Source organism: Talpa occidentalis, unplaced genomic scaffold (assembly GCF_014898055.3).
Source record: "Talpa occidentalis isolate TD23 unplaced genomic scaffold, MPIMG_talOcc4v2.1 talOcc4.6, whole genome shotgun sequence".
In the NCBI taxonomy this organism is placed as follows: Eukaryota; Metazoa; Chordata; class Mammalia; order Eulipotyphla; family Talpidae; genus Talpa; species Talpa occidentalis.
Window position 1 is genome coordinate 24,370,246 of NW_023604972.1, and position 10,135 is coordinate 24,380,380.

Consider the following 10,135-nt stretch of genomic DNA (forward strand, 5'->3'; position numbering starts at 1 on the left):
TGCACTGGTATTATGAAGATGGCAAAGTTGAATACAAGGTGGCTTTTTTCCTACCATGTTTTGAGAGATAAGACAAGTTATAGGTAAATAGAACACAAAAACTGTCATACAGATTATTGGTTATAAAATGTCCAATAGAGGCACTACTTATTAAAGGATGATCAAAAGAGTAAAATGGATGACAGACAGTCTTTTGGGAAACTTGAAGTGGTGCTTTTTGATAACAACTAGGATTTCTATAGGAAAAATATGGGCTGAAGTCAGAGCCGAGCTATGAAATCAGACAGGTGGAAAGCAAAGTGCTTAGCACTATGCCTAGCAGATGGCAAGCATTCATTGCATGTTCTAAATGATCCCGAAGATGCCAACAGTGATAGGCCATACATCACTTTGGTTTCAAGCAGGCTCTGGGTTCTATCAGGTTTCAAATCCCAGTTCTGCCATTTAGCAGCTGTGTGACTTAAGGCAAGTTTTATTATACTTTCTGCATTTCAATTTTCTTATTTGTAAAATGGAAATAATACTGCCTAACTTATAAGATTTTGGGGAGGGTTAAATTAATAAACATAAAGTGCTTATTTCATACCTGCTATATGGGGTTAGAGATCTTTTGGGAAAATATTGTGACGAGTTCCAAGAGCAAAGGACTTTATATTCATTCTGTAGGCAATAAATACCTTATTAGTCAAGTTATTTATTCCATAGAACATTGGTTTGGATAAAGAAAATAGTTACATATTAAATGAAATGAGGGAATTGAGAAATAATAACTAAAGAGCTTTGAACCTTATATGATGACATATGGTTCTGGTTTTGTTTGTTTGTTCAATTTGTTTATAAAGGACTATGACTTTCATTTAATTTTTCTTAACAGATGACAGCCTCTTGCTATCATCCTCAATCAGTTTGTTGCCTCTCCTCATTGTTGAAGTCAAGAGTTCAGCCCACTGGATTAGAAAACTTATTTTCTTTCATGTTTCTCCCTCCTCAAGATCTTGTCTCAAGTAAAAACACGTGATGAAATAGAATGTTGGCTAAAAATGTGCTATTTAATATTTAGAAAATACATGAAACATTTCCTCCAGTAATTTGAAATATGTATTCTCCAAGAAGTCAGAATCTGTATTTTTGACATGTGAGAATGCTTTAGAATTTGGTGTATACTATTTGCTCAAGTCATAGGAAAATATTGACTAAAAATTAAAACACATAATTAAGGTCATAACTTATTTTTTCAAAATAGTGGAGTGAGGTTAATCAACACATTGAAAATTAAGTGTTATTGAAATAAAATGATCAGTTTTTGTTTTTTTGTCTTGCAATGTGACATTTAAAAAAGTCTTGCCAACATAGCAGATCTGAGTGAAATGTAGTGACATTTTTCATGGTCTGAAGGAGAGTTGTGGATGCTGGTGAAATAAGTTTTACTACTTTTCCCTGCTTGGCTTCCCATATCCTGCAAATCTGTTTTCTTTTAATGTAGATGTTCTATAATAAGAAAGCAAATTAAGGATATCACTGCTATTTGAAAACAAATTTTCATTTGAAACCAAAATGGGCTGTAGCTATGTAACAACCTACTGCTGGGTATCAAATTCTGCTGAAAGACTTTCCTAAAGAAAACGGTTGATAATTCTGAATCCGTCATTACCACACCTTTCAATTAATCACAAATTTTATCTTATCAGTTTCCTAAAAGCCTAGTCAAGAGAATAATAAACTATCATTTTATAATTGGACATTAATTTTGATGCATGAATTTTATAGTAGAATCCACTGTCTATGATTTCATAGTGAAAAAAAGAGTCTCAACATCTGGCTTTCAAAGACCATGGAAATTCAAACTGAATGGACCTCTGAAGAATGAATGACACTTTCTCTCTTTGGACTGTTCTTCTGGAAACCTTTCCTAGTATGCACATATTTTCCAAAACCATTCATCTCATATTGAATTTCCTGCAAATATATGGACATTTCTGCCCCATTGTACAGCCTACCTAATGCTTTATTCATTTGATTTGATTTATTTATACTGTGCCTATTTCTCCCACTGTTCTGAAGTCAACTTAATACAAATTCAATATTGAAGGCAAATGCAGCAGCCCAAACTAGTTATAATGAAAGCAAATACTGACTAGGAAAGTATGGAAACATGAGTTGGGTGTTATACATTAAAGATCCTATCAGAAGGGGATGATGAGGGTTCCAAAGAGTTCCCAAAGTGTTCCAAAAATAGATACTTTTGTCTCTGAAAACTTTTAGAGGAGACAATTGAAATGTCATTCACATATAAAGTAGTTCACAGCAGAGAAAAGTAAGTAGTCATTTTGAAGACAGCTGTTTGATTGTGACTATACTGTTTGTCAGTTTTTAAGACTAACTCAAAACCACTGTCAAGTTTCATTCCTGATAACCTCTGGACATTTTAAGGGGAAACGATACATAAAATGTAATGCTATTTTAGCCTTCTAAAAAATACAATTTTGGGGGAATTCTGAGTTTGAAAATTTGATCACCCTGAGTATAGGTGATCAGATTCCAAATCCTAAATGCAATAATAGTATTTTTGAGGACAATGATGCAAGTGAGTGTTTTGAATTGAATTTCAGAGTGACTGAGTGCATAGACTTAGGTGATATGAAAAAGAATTACAGCTGATAACAGGTTTCAGCAATCTTTTTTAACAGACATGCTTCAATCAAGACAATAGAGTCTACTCATGTATTCTAAGCATAAATGTTTTAATATATGAATTAAGGAGGTACATAATTTTTGTAAGAGCTGAGGTCAGAGGGGTAGACCTTGAAGGGCACAGCATGAAATATTAAAATAGATGGCTCTCAAATCCTTACCCACAAGCTTCTGCATGTCTAGCAAGCTTCCGAAACATGCTTACTCTGCAGAGGACTAAGCTTAGTCATGCTTAGTCCCAGCTCCCTGGGACTAAGGAGACTGAAGTTTTTGGAAAATAATGACACTACCTTCTCTTTTATCCTACAAATACATGTCTCTCATTGGCAAGCTCTGATCAGAATCATACAAACAAGAGAAATGTAGAAAATACGGGGTTTTTTAAGGTCTTCATCTGTTAGGTTAGACCTTCAGAGAGGGTAGAGATCTTGGCCAATTGATAGTGAACTCTCCAGCTCAGTTTTTGAAGGCAACATTAAGGAAGACAGGGCGTTGTTCTACAGATAAAAAACCTGAACAATCTTAGGAAACAATGGAGGAGAAAATTAAACATTTAATTTAAAAGACTATGATAGTTTATAGAAGTTTAGTTTTTATACTTGTGTAAGCAAAATATAGAATTCTGGAAGTCTAAATTGTTAGTATTTGGTAAATTACTTTAAGAATGTCATTATTTTGGTTTAGTTTTCTTGTTCCTTTGTTTTGTTTCTCTATATTCCACATTTTGTCTAGTATTTGTTTTTCTCCTTCTGACTAATTTTATTCAGTTTAAACTCCTCCAGGTACGTGCATGTTGTTGTGAATGACGAGATTTAATCTTTTTTATAGCTCAGTAGTATTCCACTGAGCATAAATACACACTGTCTTAATCCACTGCTCTGTTATTGGGCACTGAAGTTGTTCCCATAACTTGACTTTTGTAAACAGTATTACAATGAACAGATGGGTGCATATATCCCATCAAATTAGTGTTTTTTTAATTCTTCCAGTAGATACTTAGGAGTGGAATTGCTGGATCATACAGTATATTTATTTTTCATATTTTGAGAAACATCTATACTCTTTTCCCTAGAGAATAAACTGGTCTACATTCCCACCGTTAGAGTAGGAGGGTTCCTTTTTCTCCAAACCCTTCCCAACACTGGTTTCTGGGCTTTTTGATATGGGTCATTCTCACTCACGGATATGAGGGCATAGCTGAAGAGGCATAGACCTGTACCACTAATTTCTATACAGTGTTGTAAACTAACATTACCACAATAAAAAAAATAATACAATTAAAAAATGAAGTCAGTTTTTAAAATATCATACCCAATTTGTTTTCAGTGGTTGAGCTAAGGTGTGTAGGATGGGCATATATTGAGTACTTGACCAGAAAATGAACCAATAAATTCTCCATTATTATAGAGAATTATGAATTTATGACAACTGTAGGCCTGAAAACCAAATAATGACAGTTTTGTTCACTGTTGATTTGATCATGGAGAGATATTTGGCTCATGGGAGGCTGGTAAGATTCTTCCCCCAGGGAATTCTAGATGATTCTGGGTTTTTTTTTGAACTTGTAGATATAACCATGAGAACTCTGGGTTCTGCATGCCATGTGGACTGGGAAGTCAATCTACAAACAGAAAGCAATAATGAGAAAGTCCAGAGAGAGGCAGGCAGAGGTGTGGAGTGAGAACTCTAGAACTCTAATTCCTTGTTGCAGACTGTTTTGAAGGCCTCAAGTTGTTGTTTTTTGGATTCTGTGAAATAATACTGGGTCTATATAATAAATTCTGTATCTTCAGTCAGTTTCTTAAAGTACTTTCAGTTTGTTTCTGTAATTTGCAACCACAAATCTCAAACAAAGGGTATTCACTATGCTTAAATATTATTCAGTTCAGAAAGTATTTCAATTTAATTCAAGAGAGAATCTAATGAACAAAATGCCATTATTACTATTCTCTTTCTGATTCATTTAGTCATTTCTACATTTTAATTTTTCCTACTACTCTGTGGAATTGGAACTGTTAATGACTCTTTCCTTTTCTTGTTTTTTTTTTTTTTTCCTCCCTAACTGATAAGAAGATTGGAAGAGAAAAAAAAATCTGAAACTCAAACCATGAGATTTTGTATTTGATAAAAGTGTCAGTAAATGAGAAACAATTAAATTTAATGACAAAAATGAAATTCTAGTAAAGCTTCAAGGTAGTCTGTTCCTAACCCTGTGGGGGAAATAAAGCACAATGTTATCTCTTAGCAATGCAATCAAGCTAGACACTAGAGAGAATGCATGGGATTTCACATCAAATGTCAGATTGCCAACTTCTCTTCAGCAAGGTAAATGGCCACAATGGTAGGTGTATTATTGTTAATACAAAATTTTGTAGTAGATAATAGGAAACCTGAACTAGCAGAGGAAGATTTAAAAGTGAGTTGGAAATTTGGCAGAGGGACATTAATTGCAATTGACTTTCACAAAAGGTAAGTGGAGTGGGAGGAGGGGGAGAGGGAGCAATTTCTTGTTATACGGTATTATTCAGTATTGGCAATATTTATGTTATTGTTTTTATAAGAAAAAACAGTGATAATCACTTCAAGTATAATTTCTAACCATACTTTTGTATGATTGCATTAAAGCTAATTTTATTCACTTAGACCAAGACACAAAATGTGACCACAAGGCATCCAACAGGAAACATTTATCTCTAAATAATTCAGGCAGCAGAAGAATCCAGATTACTTAGATACCTTTAAATAATTTAGGGGTGTCACTTAAGGGCATTGAATTATCCACCCATGAATTGAGGGGCAAAATTATGGTGCATAATTTTGGATATTTAAATCCTAGATGCCCCTCTTCTTTTATTTCAGCGAATAAATCTGAAAAGAAATGTATTAAAAGAGATGGATTATGCGTAGACTGTTAAAACATCAGTTGTTAGCAGCTTATCAGTATTCCTTTGAAGGACTCACTTTATACATAAGATATTTCCCCTTTTCTAACATCAGACATTTTTTTCAAAAAGAAGTATCATTCCCTCAATTCTTGGTATATAACTCTTAAAAGATGTGAGTCCTAGACAGTGAAAGGTGATTAAAGTTTTAGGAGAATCTGATAAATTTTGTTCAGGTATTCTAGAGTCATGATAAAGCTTTTGGTACAAAACATTTCAAACACTTTACAGATGTGGATAATGAAGTCATAGAGTTCCTCTCCTTGGCCAAGCCAACCAAGCCATTTGCTTGAACAATAATTGAATTCTTTGGCATTAAGACATGACAACATTTTTAAAAAGCGTAATTAAAATAAAGTTAAGCTATTAGATTAAGGAACTCTTTCCATAAACAAATTTACATAATGAAGTGCTTTGGTTTGGAAACTTAGCTTTTAGGATTTTATTAAATACTAACAGTAAAATTAAGAGATAAGTAAATTAAATACTTATAAGCTCATTATGTTTATTAGCTGAGTAAGTTTCAGTAAATACACAGGTAATTTAACATCTCATGACTGTTTATTTAAAATAATTCCACTGAGAATAGTTGCAAATGGCTTTTAAAAAAATTATTGTTCTTGTTGATATTTTACATGCTGTTTTATTTACCTTGTTGTGGCAGTAGTTCCCCTTTATCCACGGAAAATGCCTGAAACCACATATATTGCAGAACTGTATAATAGACTTATTTTTTTTCAGTACATATATATTACCTGTGATAAAGTTTAAAATATAAATTAACAGAGATTAACAACAGTAGCTAGTCACAAAATGAAATAATTACAATGAAATAATATAAAATTTATGTAAATGTGGTCTCTCTTAAAATAGCTAATTGTGTATAATTTTTTTGGACCACAGTTGACTGCTGGACTATAACTCAGAAACAGGTAGGGGGACTATTGTATTGCTTTTTAAACTTTCTGACAATTTTATTTTACTTAAAAAAATTTTTTTTTAAAGATTGATTTATTTTTGTACAAGAACCCAGGCACAGACCAGATGCGTGAGAGGGTGAGGGGATTCACCAGAGATAGAGCGGGGAACAGAACAGGCAGACTGACGAAATACACTGTTGAGGAGAGCAGTGGGAGTGACAGGAGAGGTCTGCAGCGCTAGGTGGGATTCTCGCTGGCCCGCCAGGATCGAACCTGCACTGCCAAGCCTGCAGACAAGTGTGGCGCTCAACCTGCTGCACTACTGGGGAGGTCCTTAAGATAAATTTTAATGAAGGATGACGACACAGTGAAATTCAGATTTATACTATTTCTGACAACAGTATTTACCTGCCTAACATCCCAATGAACACAGCACATTCTCTAGAATGTTCTCTTGTTCCCCTTTGCTGCCAGACCTTTCTGATTCCCTGTCTTCTATGGCCAGGCAACTATAAATTAAATCATATTAGAAATATGGTTCCTAATATTTCTATTGTTTTTTCTATTGCTCTTATTACTAATTCTATCATCTAGATTAATTTTGTTTTAGAATTTCTTATACACAAAATTACAGAGTAATTATTTTTTGTGTGTCTACCTTATTACACTTAGCAAAATGCCTGTGAGATTTATCCACGCTGTTGCAGGTATCAGTAAGTTGCTCTTTTTAGTAGTACTATGTTGTATTAATACACATGAATTGGTTTATCCTTTCACCTTTCGATGAACATTTCAGTTAATCTCCAGTTATTTGACGTTCAATTTAATTCAATTAATTATTAAAATAATTTGATTCTAAAATAATTTCAAACTTAGATAAGTAACAGGAATAACACATGGACATGAGTTTTCCCAAGAGACATTTAAGAATTAGTCAATGATATGATGTCCCTTTCCCCCAAATACTTATGTGTGTAATTCTTAAAGACAAGGACATTTTCCTTAAAAACACAATATAATCATCAAAATTAACACTGCTGCGTTATTGACCTCAAATCCACAGAACCAGTTTTAGGAAGGTTTAAACCAATGTTGCACATTGCAATCTCTTTAATATCCTTCAATCAGCAAGAGTTCTTCAGTTTTTCTTGCTATTAATATTTTTTTGATGATTAGAGCAAGTTACTTTATAGAATGTGCCTCAATTGTAAGTGTGCTTGGTCTTTTCCCATGATTTAATTTAAGTTATATATATTTTTAACAAGAATATCAGAGACATGAGGTTTTGTTCTTTTTGTTGTAACCTATTAGTTGGTACACAATTTTAATTTGTTCAGCTACTGCTGATGTTAACTTTGATCATTTCATTAAGGAGGCTATGTTTTTCATGTAAAACTATTCATGTGCCATTAGTGATTAATAAGCATTTTGTCGTGAGATACTTTGAGACTGTGTAAATTCCTGTTGCTCATCAAACTTTAATTGTTCATCTTAGCATCCACTGATATGTTGGGGAAATTAATATTACTATACAAATTACGATTTATTAAGTTTTATCATTCATTCAATATTTATTAGTTGAAATTGTGCCAAAAGGAAAGCTTTTCTATTAGCAATTATTTATTCATTTATTTATATTACTATGGATTCATGGATTTCCTTTTTTTAAAGATTTATTTATTTATGCATACAAGAGCTGGGGTACAGGCCAGAAATGCAGGGGGGTCGGTGACAGGATTTGCCAGAGACAGAGTGGGGAACAGAACAGGCAGACTGACTGAAATACACTGCTGAGGGGAGCAGTGGACGAGACAGGGGAGGTCTGCTTTGCCATGTGGGTTTCTCTCTGGTGGGCCAGATATAGAACTTGTGCTGCAGAGGCTGCGGATTGCTTCACAGTGCGGTGCTTAACCCCTTGTGCCACCAGGGAGGCCCATGGATTTCCATTTTTAAGTGGCTTTCAAGAGGCTCTTAATCTGTTCAGTCACTATTTTTATATTCAAATTATTCTACATGTGGTCCAACAATCTTTCAGTTAGTAATTTTGTTCTTTTAACACATCTCCATCATTCTTGGAGCACTTTTTGATACTGGATTTTCCTAGTCCATATTTTATTTTCCCTGCTCCAACTTTAATATTATCCGTTTCACCAAGGAAACCTAGTTCTTTTCCATGAAAAGATATATTTAGAAACAAAGGTCTAGATGTTGCGTTGTTTATTTCTATGCAGGTGTCTCTGTTCCAGTTCTCAGTGATAAGTGCATAGTTAGGAGACATATGTATGCATATACATACATACATACACTTAAATATATATCCATGAGTTAGATTGATAAGCATATATCTGAATTCTTATTGACACCAATTAAGAAACAAAATGTTCACTCTAACTTTGTACATGTCCATATTTGTCAATTTCTTCTCTGGAGATGTATGAATCCCATAATTTTCAATATATCACTTTAGTTAATTCATTCTCCCAGTATGTTTCCAATCTCCCATTGCTACAATGACCACCAATATTTTATATCTTAAACATTATGTGGATCCTAAACCTAACTGCTGAGGCTGTTTGCAACCTACCAGCCACTTAGCAGAGAATAGACACATTCCTCACCTAGCTCTGGCTCCAATGTCTTATACCAAATTGTTGCCACAGTTCCCAATCCTGACTGGTACCTACCTTGCCAGTTCCCTTCTAGTGCTAAATTATTCAGGAAGAAAGAAAGAAAGAAAAGAAAAGAAAGAAAGCAGGCAGCAGTTATAAAGAACGTATGGGGCCTCCCTGGTGGTGTAGCGGGTTGAGCACAGGCTGTGAAGCTGTCCGCAGCCTCTGCAGTGCTGGTTCGATTCCCAGCTGGTCAGGGAGATACCTACATGGCTCTACAGACCTCTCCTATCTTGTCCACTGCTCCCCTCATCAGTGTTTTCGGTCTGTCTGCCTGTTCTGCTCCCTGCTCTGTCTCTGGTGAATCCTCTCACCCTCCTATGCATCTGGCCTTTACACCAGTTCTTGTATAAATAAATAAATTTAAAAAAAAAATAAAGAACGTATAATCTCAAACAAGAGCTTTAAAAAGTTATTGACTCAAATCATCATTGCAGGACAGCTTGTTAGATGTAGAGAATAAACTGTGACTTTTTAATTTTTATTATAAGGTATGTGTCACTTAACAGATTTTAAAAAATTATAAATGCAAATGTACTTATAACTATTGCATTTAAGAACTAAAGAGTGAGAGATTTAGAATTACAAAGATATTGGAATTCATTATCTGAGTCAGTTATTTTGGAGCTAAATTGGGATGACAGAGGTGGGATGACATTCCCAAAGTCATTTATTGGTAGGTTTTAGAACAATTGAGTTTAGTTTACAAAACTAGAAAGACATGATTTTATGTCTTTGATTTTTTTACTCACAATTTGTATTTAGTGGTTAGTGAATAACAATATGGGCTACTCAGAACGGTTCATTGTTTCTATCATATCAACAAATCAACAATAACCATGATTTATTAAATGCCTACTATGTGTCATATGCCAGATGTTGGGGTCAGTGTTTTCAAAATATGGCTATTGAT